At 40.3% G+C, this 16,360-nt stretch overlaps 1 protein-coding gene across 14 annotated transcripts in view; it reads left to right on the top strand.

Annotated features, from left to right (window-relative positions):
* The window catches only part of HS3ST5 (heparan sulfate-glucosamine 3-sulfotransferase 5), a 279,335-nt gene that overhangs the window by 25,092 nt on the left and 237,883 nt on the right, over nt 1–16,360 (top strand). For 9 of the 14 annotated variants that reach the window (XM_048844753.2, XM_048844741.2, XM_048844743.2 and 6 more), the window contains exon 2: nt 5,130–5,164. The exons of the other annotated variants lie outside the window; for them this stretch is intronic. The gene's annotated coding sequence lies outside the window, so the exon portion shown is untranslated. The remainder of the gene's footprint in view (nt 1–5,129; nt 5,165–16,360) is intronic. 14 annotated transcript variants of the gene reach the window in all.

Genomic DNA, 16,360 nt, shown 5'->3' with positions numbered 1-16,360 from the left:
GCAGTGGGGGAGATTTATGTTGACTATTAGGAAAAACTTTTTCACTAGGAGGGTGGTGAAGCACTGGAATGCATTACCCAGGGAGGTGGTGAAATCTCCTTCCTTAGAAGTTTTTAAGGTCAGGCTTGACAAAGCCCTGGGTGGGATGATGTAGTTGGTGTTCGTCCTGCTTTGAGCAGGGGGTTGGACTAGATGACCTCCTGAGGTCCCTTCCAACCCTGATATTCTATGATTTATTGATTTCTTGGTTTAGTTCGGAGGGGATCAGCTAAATGGAGAGGGAAGGGGGACAGGTCAGGAGAGACGAGGATAAAAGGGACAGGGGTGGAGTAAAGAGACTGAGGAAGGGGGAGGGGAAAGGTTGGAACAAACAGCCAATCAGCATGGGGCAGAGAAAATCCTGTTCGATTATTCTGACATACCATTAAATTTGATATTTTAACTATGACCAACCCATTAAATATAATTATATCAAAATACTGTCCCTGTCATTCTGTATAAAGAAGAAATATACATGCCCACTTACATATTAACCAGGATAAATTTATTAGGAGAGATCATAAACCATCACAGTACATTTTGGTTTAGTGGTCTTCTTTGCAGCATAACAGGAGTAATTTAAAGGGAGTTCTGAGTTCTGAAGCTGTCAGTTGAGTCACTTAGTATACTAATTTTGGTTCTCTTAATCTTTTTTTGTATTGTATATAAATAAATGTTTCTTTTTTATTTTTTTACTGTGATGTGAAGTGCAAAACATTTTATGAAATACTTTGCCAGTTGTGCTACCTGCTTGTCTCCGTAATGTAAATATTTCAGCCAAATTTTCAGAAGCACTTCGTAAGTGCTCATACCTCAGTTAGGCACCCAAAAATTGAGGCAACCAAGATCAGTGGCCATTATTAGAAATTCTTGACTTGTCTTTTTAACTAAACTGGAAGAAAGTGTTTATGTAATCCTTATTGTATAGGGGGAAATAAAGCTACATTAAAAGAAGATTGTTAGGGTTGCTAAATAAAGACCTCAAAAGTTAGGAAATGCCAGCATATAGGTTACCTGTGCAACATTAATTTGAACCCCTGGTGCACATGCATCATTATACAGTTTTTAATCACATAATCACATACTGTTTTTCCCCCGTAGACTCCCTGCCTCGTTCAGTGCATAGAATGGACAGTGCTCAGTTAATGAGCATCTCTTCAGTATTTTGTTTTCTTCTTTGAGTTGGTGGCCCCATGCCTTATTTACTTCACACTATTCTAAGCTGTGAAGACAGAATTATTAATTTCCTCCTGAGCTTTTCTATGGTACTTCTCACTATAGTATCTCAGTGCTTCAGGAAAATTAATGAATTTATTTTCACAGGCCCTGTGAGATGTAGGGGTGATTATTATCCGTGTTCTTACAGTTTGGAACTGAGGCAGAGGGATATTAAGCTCAAAAGTACCCACTGATTTGGGGTGCCTAATTTGAGATACCTATTAGAGGGTCACAGAAGAGGAAGTTGGAGAAGGTGATTTGAGACGGTTGGTAAGAAGGAGGAAGTCCCTTATCAGAACCATTCCATAGTTTTGTAAGTTCAGGCCCAGTGCAATGTTGGAGCTCACTTTCAAGCTGATGATTCTTTATTAAGAACAAAAACAAATAACTGGTTTGCCTATCTTTGCCACAAACCAAGAATGAACTGTAACTCTCTCTGGCAGGGTGTGAATGGCAGAAAAGTTGAAGGGCACTTCTTTCATAATGTCACAACCAGCCCAGTCAAATGCTTTACTGGGTAAGGCATTACATTTTGATGAAAAAATTAGAATATGAAATTAACATTGCATACATTACATGGATTAAAAACTGATTGGTTGATAGATCTCAAAATATAACTGTAAATGGGGAATTGTCATCAAGCATGTGTTTCCAGTGAGGTTGATTCTTGGCCCTATACTATTTAACATTTTGTCAGTGACCTGGAAGAAGGCATAAAATAATCACTGAAAGTTTGCAGATGACCTAGAAACTGAGGGAGTGGTAAATAATGAAGAGGAAAGTTCACTGAGAAAAATCTGGATCGCTTGGTAAACTGGGCACAAGCAACCAACTTGTGTTTTTAATATGGTTAAATGTATACAGCCCATACTTATAGGATGGGGGGGGGGGCTCTAACCTGGGAAGCAGTGATTTTGAAAAAGATTTGGGGGTCATAGAGGATAATACGCAGAATATGAGCTCCTGGTGCAATACTTTGGCCAAAAGAGCTACTGTGATACTGGCATGCATAAATGGGAATCTCAGGTAGCGGTGGAGAGGTTATTTAACTGCTTTATTTGTTACTGGTGCAACTTATGCTGGAGTACTGTGTCCAGTTCTGGTGCCCACAAATCAAGAAGGATGGTGATATATTATAGAGGGGGGTAGAGAAGAGCTGTGAGAATGATTTAAAGGATTTGAAAACCTGCCTTATAGAGAGAGCTTGAGCTCTTCAGTCTATTTAGCTTAACAAAAAGAAGGCTAAGGGGTGACTTGATTAGTCTAGAAGTATCTACATGGGGAACAAATATTTAATAATGGGATCTTTAATCTAGTAGAGAATGGTATAACATGATCCAATAGCTGGAAGTTGAAGTGAGGCAAATTCAGGCTGGCAATAAGGTCTACATTTGTAGCAGTGAGGGTAGTTAACCATTAGAACAACTTACCAAGGTTATCAAGGTGGTGGATTCTTCATCTCTAACCATTTTAAAATAGAGATTGGATCTCTTTCTAAAAGATGTGCTCTGGGAAACATTTTGGGGAAGTCCTATTGCCTGTGTTACACAGGAAGACACACTAGAGGATCCCTTCTGAGCTTGGAATGTATGAGTCTAAGAAATGGTAGCATAATGTTTTAAAATATCGATTGAGCCATTTAATTTTGTGACTTACTGCGAGTCCATAGAAGTCACAACTAAGGAACTTGCTATCATAAAGTGTATAAAAGCAAATATGTCCATCACCAATCTTTGTCATGTTGTATTTTCATATTAGTGATATGGCTTAGAGGTTAGCTATGGAGTAGATGTAATCAGTTATCTGCTACCAAGGAGTCCAGGTCCCACTGTCTCTTATCTCTTTCTCACTTCTGTCTAGATTCATTGATCTCTGATTAGTCATCCAGTTTGCAAGGAGTGTCCCTCTTGGTTTACACTAATGACAGCCTAGATATTGAAAAAGCTATACTTCTCCATTCTCTGACATGCTTTAGGCACCTTGAGAATTCAAATTTCTTTCCAAAATTTGGCGTCTTGAAGGAGGCTGTAGCTGGCTTCCTATCTCCCTACTGAAGGAAACTTCCTTGTCAGTTATAATGGTCCTTAGCCTGTTTCCCTCAGCTTTCCTTGCTCCCCCATTATCCTTTGTCATGTCATAAGTAACAAGTATTTCTAATCCTAACAATAAAATAGCATTACATTTTTATTATCCAAATTAAGAGGAACATGAGTGACTGTTTCAGATACAATGTCATCAAAGAAACCTGGCTGAGAGTAAATTAACACCTGTCATGTATGGAATATGATTAGTTTCCCAGATTCAACTTCCTTTATCCAGCCCACCTGGTCACTCCATGGTATAAAATGTTACAATCTCAGTGTTCTTTAAAATGTTTGCAACGCTTTTTTTCCTTCTTCTGTGTTAAAGGAGTATCACCTTGATGCAATTCATGATTACAATAATCATTTTATAATTTTTGTCTCCATATGTTGTTTCGTTGAAATAGCTATTGTATTAATCCACCGTAAAATGTACTAATCGTACTAACGTAATGTACTAACCGTAAAATGTATTAATCCACCGTAAAATGTACTTGGCCTACATGGAGCATTTTATCATATTATTTTAATTTCCAGTTATTTGCTTTTCTTCTAATACAGAATTCAAAAATAGATGCTGCAAAAAGTTCAGTGGTGATGGTTCAATATGTGGCATTTTTTGTTTTTGTTTTTTGTTTTAAACGGGCATTGAAACAAGATAGCTGTATGGTATTTTATGTCACTGCTTAGCCTGAGGGTGCTGGCTTTTGGTTGGGGCACTAAATTGAAACTAAGGTGTTGATCTCTTCATTTCATTGGAAAAAAGATAGTATGGCGCTCTTTGCAAGTGTAGAGCTGTTAATTCTAGTGTCCTGGCCAAATTTCAATTTTGATAAATATATTCTGCCTACAATTCCCCCTGAAGTTTCAAATGAAGAAATTATTTCTTTACTTCCCCTCCTAAGAATTGTTGTACAGTGTTGTAGGCACAGAATGAGTACTGCATTGCACCCCACCGAAGACACATTTGTGTGTTGGGAGCTTGATCCTGTACTTTGTACAGTCTGTAAAGCACTTCCTGATCTTTGGAGATGAAAGCAACTGTATAAACATCATATTATTTGGTCACAAGACTGGGGCAATTTGTTGAGTAATATTGGCCAGCTGGAGGATGCGTGGGGTGCAATAGTGCACGATCTGTGGAGGTGTGAATTGCACCCTCACAGAGCTAAGATGTGTGGATTGCTATTATTAGTGTCCTCAATTACTGAAGTATGCAAGCAAGAGATGACTCAAAATCATGCTAATTTTTTTTTTTTTTTTGCCTTTGGTTGCTACTGTCTCGAAGAAGATAAATAAAATGGTATTTGATGTAAAAAGCCAAAATGTCAGTATGGTGGAAATAGATAAATTTCCATGAGAAAGTTACCCCAGCCCATACTGACCCCATGTAAGGGCCAGGAACAATCACAGTACTTGAGTACTGATGAGGTTAGTGACATTGGGTGGAGAGCACAACTGAAGGAAACAGCAGAGCTGGCCAGTGCAGATGAGAACACAGGCTACTTTCTCTGAAAGGGTGGCACAATAGCCACTTTGCGTCTGGGTGGTATGGAGCTCTGAGAGGCATTATGTCTGACACACAATGCTTCCCAGAGCTGTCACTTGGTTAGTGTAGCTTTGGGCTGCCCCAATGCAGGGCAGCAACTACACAATACAAGCCAAACCCTTGAGCTGAGCTGATATACTACTTATTGCTTTACAATCAAAGGAGTCTGTTAGTTACCAATGTACAAGTAGAGCTCAGATATTTTTATAAAAAATACAGATCTATTTTATTTTGTATTGTAGGAGACAACAAAGAATAGGTGCACCTTCAAAAAAAAGTAAGTGGTCGTCTTTTTTACATCCAATTGTTCAATGTAAATATGCATTCATTTAATTGTGATAAATTTTAAGGTTGTTGTCAGACCAAAAGTGTGTTTTCAGTTATTGGCACTTAATCTGGGATGCAAATGGGAGGTAGGCACCCATGGGAGCTTTAGAGGGGCATTGGCAAAATGTAATTGAGCATGCGACTGGGTTAGGTTCTGGCTGTAGTGGTAGGGGATAGGGGCTTTCAGCCTATTTTCAGAATTGTACAAAGTGCAACCATTCCCAGATAGTCAGGGCCATCCCAAGTGAGAGCAAGGTGGTGTGAGGAGTAAGATAGTGGGGGCACTGGCCTCATCCACGCCTAGTGGGTTTGGATGGGAATCAGATTGGGGTGCCCTCACCAGTCAGTGTGGAGTTCTCAGCTTTTTAGCAGAGGACAAGGACATCCTGTCACTTTCTTTAGTCCAAGTCATGCTGTTGCAGTCTGTTATGCTTTTTAGTGGGTGTTTTTGTGCCTGTAGGACCAATTAGTATATACTAATATGAGAGCAGATGGTGTGGCCATGCAGCCCAGGGCTCCCTGCTTCTTGGTTTTGAGAATTATCTTCTCAAGTGGCCATATTGGTTTATCTGATTCATCTCCAAATGCAAAAAGATTATTTTTAAATCATCATTATGCAAGCACAGGGTCCTTGCAGCTCACCTAGGTTAGCACAAACAATTACATGGCCTCCCACTCATCCTCCAGCTCCCTTCAGAATCACCCGAAACCCCTGTCAGTTTTACTCCTACTCCTTTCACTAAACATCCCCTAAAGAAATTGTAATTTGCAGGACAGCAATTTGCTGGAGAAAGAAAGAAAGGTAAGGAGGTCAGGACATGGCATGGTACCAAAGCTCACAGGAGCTAATTGCTGTTCTCATTGGAAAATGGAACCTAGAGGCCAATAAAGTCCGTTGGGAGAGGGATAGGTTGTTTCATAGAACAGCTCTGGGTTTTTAACGTTTTGTGTTGCTCTGGGAGGGTGGGGAAGCCATACTAGTACAGCAAAACTGGTCTCACTGACTACTGCCATATTTGTTCTGGTCATGATGTGGTTAACAGTCAGGGTGCAAGGGGCCCAGCACTCTACACACCCATTGCCTGCAACAGCTGACTGGGACTAGCCTCCAAAGCAGTGCTCATGAACAGCACAGTAAAGAAAACGTTTCACGTACGGTATACTGTTCTTTGAAAGGAGGGTTCAGTTACAACAACTGTCTTGACTTTTATCTCCCTCCCTCCCTTCGGTCAGGATAGTAAAATGCTCTGCAATATGCTCCTCTAGCGTAGTTATGAGGACCCTATGCAGTCCAAACTTGACATAGTCACTGGTATAGCTGACCCAGCTGCTCCACAGCTCAAGGGTATCAACAGGCATGATGGTGGGTAGTGTCTACACAGGGCCCACATTCAGATCACAGGACCTGTTTGACTAGCATGAGAAATAATGTGTTATAATATGACTGGGTCCTGGTCCTCATTAATCTTTTTCTCCCCCCCAAAAAACACAATAAATGCAGTTGAAGTTCAAAAAGCATATTTAATATAATATTCAGGAATAGTTAGATTGTAAGTTCTTTGGGGATCCTCCCTTTTATGTGTTGCTGTAATGCGTTCATGTTCACCTAGGACTCTCTTGGGCACTGTAATCAAATAACTGATACCAGTATCACTGTGCAGCAGCCATGTCTCATTGTCATGTCTAGTTTGGAATTGAGGGTCTCATCTATGGGAGTAGTAGTAAAAGAAATTCAGTATAATATAGCAAACACTTACAGCCTGACTCAGCCCACTGAGGACCCTACTATAGAATAAATAACCCTTCCTTATTCATTTTCTCCACACCATTCATGATTTTGTAGACCTCTATAATCTCTCCTCAGTTGTTTTTATTCCATCAAGACCCAGAAAAACTGACTACCATTTTGAAGGTTAATAACATACACATTTATAATGTTCTTTTTCAAATTATGCCTAGTTTATAGGAATCTTATAAGTAGTTTTAATAGTAACTAGGATCACTTTATTGCATTATGTATTCAGTAACTATTGTGGATTATTGTGTGCTGAATAACTTAAATCCAAATGATGCATTGTGAAAGTACTTAATATGAAGTAAATAAAATTTGTAGATGTGCTCATGTACCCTTTCAAGTTAATCTGTGACAAGAGTAATCTACAAAACAATTCTAAGACACCTGACAAATTTGAATATATTACTTCACTTCTTACACCTATGTAAAGTTTGGATCTTTGTTTTTACAGAATTTCCCCCCATTTCAAAAACAAAAATCCTGCTGTGTAATGGTCCCTCTATCCAAATAGAAATTTTAAAAGTTGGCAGAGAAGTTCCTCCTCTTTCTGAATGGATACAATGACTGTTTGATACTTAACGGTGTACTCTGCATTCATCAATAGAAAAGCAAGCTCTTTCATTTTGTAATGAACAGTAGCAGATTGGTTTAAAACTATAGTAAGTTCAGAATTTGTTACAATGTAGAGTGATGTCATTAGCTTTCCATCTTCTCTTGTATAATTATGGAGTGTAAAAAGGAAAGCACTCTAGTTCTTCCACTGTTTAGACACCAGGAAGTGGGGATGAGTAGTGAAGCATGTGGATCTGTACTGGCAATGTACAGTAGCTAGACTTATTGATAAGTAACCTTATTTCTCTTAGTAATACTGTCAGAACAGATCTGCATGCTAGGGTGATAGCCTGAGTGAATCAAACTTTCTTTACAGATCTGTTGTAACCTTGCTGGTATCACAGTACTTGAAGATCGAGCACTTTCTACCATCTTCAAAGTAGCTTCTACAGTGTGTTTCGGGAATGTTGGCATTATTGAGATATGCAAAGCTGCTATCTGGGACTTTATTCACACAATTACAAAGTTATTTATTGACTTGGCTTCTTGACCAAATACCTGTTCAATCCTGCTATCTAATATCCCAAGTATGGATCTTCACATGCTAGATGTGAAAAGCATACTTCCTTTCTGAAAAGTTGGTCTCTCTGATGTAATCACTAGAAATCGCTTTATATTACTGCTGTCTTGAAGACTGGATTTTTTAACAACAGTAATAACAAAGAGGTACTGCTTCTATGGTTTATACACAGGATTAGAGTGAAGGAGACCTGGGTTTAGTTCCCAGCCATACCACAGACTTCCTGTTTGACCCTGAGAAAATACTTTTCTCTTTCCCTTTGCCTTGTGTATTTAAATTTTTAAGATCTTCAGGGCAGTGACTGTCTCTGGCTGTGTGTGTTTGTACAGTGCTTGGCACAATGGGTCCCTATCTTAGCTCTAGGTACTGTGGTAATACCATATTATAGATATAGGAAGGAATGTTAAGTTTAACTAGGAAACTTAGCTGAGACTTAATACCTATCAAAGGTTTTTTTGAGTTGGTGAAAATCCATTATTTTTTAAATAACAGGATATAGCTGTATTTGTTTTCAGTGCATTATATTACAAAGTCTACGGGAAGTACTGCAGATCTTTGAAGGTTCAAATGAATGCTGCTTCCAATGAGCTTATAATAAATTATGCATGACCAGTGGTGCTGTTTATAAAGTGTGTATTGTTCCTCTGATAGTTCCTGAAGACTTTGAAGAGTGCACACCGGAGAGGCAAGGCGTGAAGTGGTGAGGCTGTTGAGCTAAGTTGGGGAAGACTTCTTTGGAGCTAGGGAACAAAGACACCTACAGGGCTCCCTGCTTCCCAGTGCCCTTTGGAGTTTAAGCTCTCTGTATGATCCTCTTATTTCATTCTGCTCCCTTTAATTAGCACACCTGTGTACATACTGAAGTCTGTAGAACAATGCCTCCAGTCTGAACTGGGTCCAGCAAAACTTTCACTTTTTATAAAGTGAGCATGATTGGTCATTATTACTGTGAACTTTAAGAAATCCACCAGGATGGCAATTTTTTAGGAGAATTGGGAATGACAAGCAAAGAGACTAGAAATAAAGTGGGAAGCTGGGGAATTGGAAAGGCTGATTGGGAGCTAAGGAGCAAGGGGCTTTGGAGGCCTATGTCTGGACTTTCAGTAGAGGTAAGCCATTGAGGTCAGTGGGAACTGTGGGTGCTCAGTATCTTTGAAAATCAGGCTATATGAGCTCATTAGGGTTCCTTTCTTCTCTTCTTCTTCTGGTCCCCAGGGCCATGCAGACCTCAAGCTCCACAGGGTATCTGCCTCCCACTAGTTCTTGGCGTCTTCCACACTTTCTCCTCTTGAAATGTGCATTCTCACTGGTTTGGATTTTTCCTCATTTAGTGGTGGTGTGTAAGCAGCTGTGGTTGAGGATATCCAGCAACTTGCACATGTCTGTACAAACTTCAGCCTCCTTCATTCAACATGTTGAAGTGCTTATGAAAATCTTTAACTGATGCAGCGTAACTTGCTGTGCCAGCTCCAGAAAGCTTGCTCCACTCACTGTTTGCATGGAAGAGATTGTCTTTGAACATTTTATCCAGCATCTTTTTTTTCTTCTGTAGGTTAGAATGGTGACAATTTATGTGTGAATTAAGAATTTGGGGCCAGATTAACTTGTTGTTTAAGATTTATTTATGGCTGCTTGCTTCACCAGAGTGACACAAAACAATTGAAGCATACCAGTGAATCTGGCCCATTCCTAATAATTTATTTGCTTTTTTTTGTTTTTGCTAGAAAATATTTTTGTGCACCAAGTTGTAATGGAGACTATTTAAGTGTGACCCTATTTTGAATAGTGACTGCATAAATTGTATCCAAACTCAACAGACTTTCTCTTTGTGTGCATTCAGTGTCACATCAGTTTGCCTGATTAACAAAATTTAAGTTTCAACTACTTTTTACTTCTGCTAGTTCTTCAGAGCCAACAGAGCTAATATTGAATTAGCTGGATTCTATCTACTTTGTTCATCACCAACAAAACTGTTTATTTAAGATCCAGTCAATTGCACCTGAGCAGTCCCATTGAGGGCCTAATTTAAAGACAGTGGGGTGCCACACTATTAACTGAGGGCTTCATTTGGCGTTCAGAATATCTACTACTGGTGGTGATGTGTGAAAAGGAAACACAGCTTGGCTTTCAGATCCCAGGGTGAGTTTGCCTGAATCTGCTATCTACTTACCACACATCTATGAACGTAGGAATGTTAAAATTACTCTGTAAATTACTAGTTTAGTCAAGAATAATTCTGTAATTCTCAATTTTTAGAGGAAAACTATTGTAAACTATTTAATTTCCTTTGCACTGGTTGACTTATTATGCTTACTCATATAACTTTTCATTCTCACATAAATAGATAAGTGTCCAATCAGGCCTATTGACCATGAGGACCATAATGGAAGGTAGTGGGTGTTTGGTGTTAGTTATTAATGACATCCACCTTTGTGCAGAGTTGATATTAATTATTATAACTTGTATGTTAAATTCTAGTTTGGAAAGAGAAAGGAGCATGGAAGGCTGTTTTGCTGAACTATATGATGTGTTTTAGAGGTAGCATAGTGGAACTAAGATATATATTTTATTTTGCAGATGATAAAAGGAAAACCTTTTTACATTTTTCTTTCCACAAATGAACCTTACCTTACAACTGTGGCAAACTGTTGGGTGTCCATGAAGAAACCGCTCAAAAGCCACAGTGTGAAGTTCCTGGTTGGTGTGGTTTTTTGTTTGTTTTGTTTTATTTTTTTAACAAACATATCTACATTTTAATAGGTTGAAAAATTCTTAAAGAAAACAAAGCAAAATAAAAAAAAGCTTAAATGAATGTTGCTCATGAAAAAGTAGACTGAAGTTCAGCATTTCTGTTTAAAAATAATAATTTTAAGAAATAATTCTATTCCTTAAAGTGATACCTAGATAAGCACACTCTAACTTTTTGTACTTTAGAAAAATTAGCTGTTAGATTCCTTCCCTATTGTAATCTTATGAATAACCTCCAACTTAAAAATATTGCCATGTGGTTTCTAGCACAATTTTGCTTGACCTTTAGTTAAAGAGCAGCTCTCCTATGAAACCATTTTATGCTTGTCTCTTGAGTGGTCACTTCTTGCACATGTACATTCATTCACTAAAGATGTGCCATCTAGTTGAAAATGTGCCAGTATTTTACAGCTCCCGTCGTCACTTCTACCTAATATTGTGAAACTATTTAATACTTTCTCTTATACTGTTTTGTCACTTTGTATGACCTGACCGTATCTAGACATACATCACACACTACCTCTTTTTCCCTCTTTGCAGTGGGTGGGAGCAAGTCAATTACTTAACAGGATACTGTCGTGTTTAATTCTTGTGGATATTTAAAGCATCATGCTATGTTAAGGTCTTCCATAGATGGTAGGTAAGTAATATATTAGTAAGAATCATGGAAGTGACTCAGATTTGAGTCTGAGGGGGCACTAATGTTACAATCTGTACTGGATAGGACAGGGGCCCTGATGTTGCATGGCGGTAAATGCCTCCTTCAGGTTTCAAAGCATCATCAGCTGTCACTGGATTCAGTGGGAGCTAAGGGTGTCAGCATCTTAGAGCTTGTCTACATGGGGAAATTATACCAGTATAAGTTAGGGTGTGCATTTAAATGGCTATAACTCCCTATGTGGACACACTCTTATTCTGGTATAAGGGCTTGTCTAAACAATACGTTACGGCATGGCAAGCCAGGCATGTGAGTGCTCAAAGCAGAAGCTTTGTGCGCAGTAACATCCCATGTGGACACTGCTACAGCACAGTAAAAGTCCCAGAGTGCAGCTTGGGAGCTACTACTTGGAAGTGTAATAAACCAAGCCTCACTCCAGGGACTTTCTTTGCACTGTAGCAGTATCCACATTGAGCTGTGGATTCACATCCTGGCTTGCTACACAATGACTCGCTGTACAGATGAGCCCTTAGAGTACCTTTTTCCAGTGTCGCTTCTGTTGCTTAGAAAGTGGGTTAAACTAAGCTGAAAAAAGCTACTCTTATTCCAGAATAAGTATCCACACAGAGGAATTATACTGATATAAATATAGCAGTTTAACTATACTAGTGTAATGATATTGGTATAACTGGATAAATTTCCTTCTGGTACTGTCTATATTTGAAGAGAAGCTCCATCTTGCTGTCTAGCCCTGATCCATTAGGAGGGGTTCCTTGGGCAATGGCTGGTAAGAGCTCCTGGCATTGTGGCCCACTGAAGCAAGCTGGAAGTTGTTGTATTAATTTAAGTGGAATATATGGGCTAAAGATTTTAAAATAACCCAGTCACTGCCCAACATTAAACAGTGTTGAACAAGGTTTGGGGTTTGGTTTACAGAGACAGTAGCCTGCTTAGTACCCTGGCAAACATACTTTTAATACAGGGTTGAAAGGATTTTTAAGAATACAGAGAAGAAGGAAAAACAGTTAAAGCATTTGCAATGTAAAGTATTAAATAAGGCTTTTATTTTAACACCCCTGGTTCCCTTTCCCTTTAGCTGGAGAGAGTTTCAAGCAACACGCCCCACCCCAGTTTGACAGTCTCTTTGATATCATCTAAGATGGTAAAAACTTCCCTTCTGGTTAAAGGAAAGAAGTTAGTTGAGATGGGCTGGAACTCTGGCTGCTACTGTCCAGTCCAATCTTGATTAATTTCAGGTGGTATTTGGGAGTCAGCTGGAACTGGTAGGGGTGGCAGTAAAATTGCCAACTTTCTAATTGCAGAAAACCAAACACCCTTGTCCCGCCCCTATCCTGAGGCCCTTCCCTGAGGCCCCATCCCCTGCTCACTCCATCCCCTTTCCCTCCATTGCTGTCTCCCCCACCCTCACTCACTCACTCATTTTGACTGGTCTGGGACAAGGGAGTGGGGTGAGGGCAGGGAGTGGGGTGAGGGCAGGGCTCCAGCTGGGGGTGCGGGCTCATGGCTGGGGCAGGGGGTTGGGGTGCTGGAGGAGGTGCAGGGTACAAGCTCCAGGAGGGAGTTTGAGTGTGGGAGGGGGTTCTGAGCTGAGGCAAGGGGTTGGAGCATGGGAGGGGGTTTGGGATGCAGGCTCCAGGTGGCACTGACTTCAGGTGACTCCCAGGAAGTGGTGACATGTTCCTCTGCCTCCTAGGTGGAGGGGTGGCCAGGGGCTCAGCACTGTCCCTGCCTGCAGGCGCCACCCCCGCAGCTCCCATTGTCTGTGTTTCCCGTCCAATGAGAGCTGCAGAGCTGGCGCTCGGGGTGGTGCCTGCAGATGGGGGCAGTGCACGGAGCCCCCTGGCTACCCCTCTGCCTAGGAGCCAGAGAGACATGCCAGCCACTTCCTGGGAGCCGTGTGGAGCCGGGCACAAAACCTGCCTGCCCCGCTGGCACTGCGGCCAACCGTACTTTTAGTGGCCCACTCAGATGTGCTGACCAGAGCCACCAGGGTCCCTTTTTGACTGGGTGTTCTGGTTGCAAATTGGATGCCTGGCAATCCTAGGTGGCAGTGTCATCTGGCTTCCTCTCTCTGGCCCAGTATGGTCAGGACATCTCAAGGAAATGGTTGGGGTGGCAACCATGATGGTGAAGTTTGCTTCAGTATCCTCTCCTTTCCTCCCTATTTTCTCCCCCAGAGTCTTTCTGTAAGAACCCACAAAGAGAATGGTCAGTGGAATAGCCCATCCCCTCCTTTTGTCCATCAATTATGCCTAGTTTCCAACTGTCATAAATATAAAGGGAAGGGTAAACCCCTTTGAAATCCCTCCTGGCCAGGGGAAAGCTCCTCTCACCTGTAAAGGGTTAAGAAGCTAAAGGTAACCTCGCTGGCACCTGACCAAAATGACCAATGAGGAGACAAGATACTTTCAAAAGCTGGGAGGAGGGAGAGGAACAAAGGGTCTGTGTCTGTCTGTGTGCTGCTCTTTGCCAGGGACAGACCAGGAATGGAGTCTTAGAACTTTTAGTAAGTAATCTAGCTAGGTATGTGTTAGATTATGATTTCTTTAAATGGCTGAGAAAAGCATTGTGCTGAATAGAATAACTATTTCTGTCTGTATATCTTTTTTGTAACTTAAGGTTTTGCCTAGAGGGGTTCTCTATGTTTTTTTGAATCTAATTACCCTGTAAGATATCTACCATCCTGATTTTACAGGGGGGATTTCTTTATTTCTATTTACTTCTATTTTTTATTAAAAGTCTTCTTGTAAAAAACTGACTGCTTTTTCATTGTTCTTAGATCCAAGGGTTTGGGTCTGTGGTCACCTATGCAAATTGGTGAGGCTTTTTATCCAACATTTCCCAGGAAAGGGGGGGTGCAAGTGTTGGGAGGATTGTTCATTGTTCTTAAGATCCAAGGGTCTGGGTCTGTAGTCACCTAGGCAAATTGGTGAGGCTTTTTACCAAACCTTGTCCAGGAAGTGGGGTGCAAGGTTTTGGGAAGTATTTTGGGGGACAGACGCGTCCAAACAGCTCTTCCCCAGTAACCAGTAATTGTTTGGTGGTGGTAGCGGCCATTCCAAGGATAACGGGTGTAATATTTTGTACCTTGGGGAAGTTTTGACCTAAGCTGGTAAAGATAAGCTTAGGAGGTTTTTCATGCAGGTCCCCACATCTGTACCCTAGAGTTCAGAGTGGGGGAGGAACCTTGACACCAACACACCAATTTTGATTATTTAGTTTCTGGTTCCACATCTTCTGCTTCTACCAAGTATGATTTCAGCATAGTCCTCGGATTATATTAGTAGGCCTTTCTGTTTAAACTACTTCAGTCTGTCTCTTTTGTACCTCTTCCTATCAGCATTTGTTGCTATAGGTTATTGTGGCATCATGTGAAAGTTAACACATTTACAGTTGAGCTTACAATTAGGGTAAATTTGACAACCCAATTATCACAAGTGTGTGTGGATTTAGAATTAACATGGAGGCACAGCAGATCCAGCTGGTCCTCTAAGATTTGCATGAATGTCAGGAGAACCATAAATTTTTGGGCATGAACATAGTGCTCCTTCCATGGGCCATAGCGGGGAAGAAAACTCTCACTCATGACAGAGTGATCTGGTATAAACCTTATAAAGTTCATTTATTAAGTTCTTTCTTCTACCTCTGTCCTACATATTTTTTTCTGTGAGGGGTGGGAAAATGACCTTCAGATGAGCCGTGCCCCTTAATGCTAGTTGGGAATTTGACTATCATTACCAAACATTGAAACATTCATATATTTTTTTTTAGTGGACCTATTATTTGCAATCCAACATATTGCAGATTCCTCCCACCTTCATCCCTATTTCACCTGGTTTTCATTGTGTTAACTCTTTTATGTATGATGACGTTTCCTATGGAGGTAATTATTGATAACTAAAGTTGCCGTTGGCTATTAACAGCATGACTCCAAAATATTACTGTTACTAATCTAGCAACCCAGCGAGTCTGAGGAATTTATTCTTGCACACATTGGAGATTTCTTTGAGTAATGAGACTTGCAGAAGTTAAAAATGTGTATGTATTAATCTGAGATGGAAGGTTTGCTTACATCTAACTCTATTGCACAGAAGAATAGTTGTACAGACATCTGATATCTGCTGGCTAGAAGAGCTGAGAACAGAAGTGCTTGCAGCAGCCAGTGTTATGTCTTGGCCTGTGGTGCTTTTATTCGTCAGTAGACTGAACTCATGAGAGCAGACCACAAGAGGAGACTGCTCTGTTTTCTCTCATACCTATGGATTAAAAAAAAAAAGTTAAGGGAGTCCAGGTAGGTTCTTGTGACTTTCTTCAGTACACAGTAGTAGGCCTATTTTTTTTTCCTTTTTAGATTAACCTGAACTTTTTATACTGCATTATCGCGCACATGAGTGGCAGAATAATGCTTTCTGTGGCAGTTGTTTAGAAAAGTGCACTTGCTATTAAACACAAATGTGTGCCTATTTGTGCAGTCAGTTGGCAAAGGCAAGTTACTCTATAATTGTATACACAAGTAGCCATTTTGACATCCAACTGATCATTTTGTGCATGTACTTGCTGTGATTAAGCTATTTTGGCAACTGGGTTTTGGCTTTTTAAGCAAGTTCTTAAACTGCTTTTGAAAGAAACAATAGTTAAGCCCTTGCCTAAAAATTCATCACTTAACATTAGGAATCCCAGCTAATTATCATCCATCTGTACCTCCTTCTTTTGAAAGGGAAGTTTATAGAGTGAGTGGTGGTGAGGCAAACTTGGCAATAACTGAGTTCTCAGGTTTACTTAAAATTTGTCA

This window comes from Caretta caretta, chromosome 3, assembly GCF_965140235.1.
Source record: "Caretta caretta isolate rCarCar2 chromosome 3, rCarCar1.hap1, whole genome shotgun sequence".
Taxonomy (NCBI): domain Eukaryota; kingdom Metazoa; phylum Chordata; order Testudines; family Cheloniidae; genus Caretta; species Caretta caretta.
This window is presented reverse-complemented; position numbering and strand designations above follow the sequence as displayed.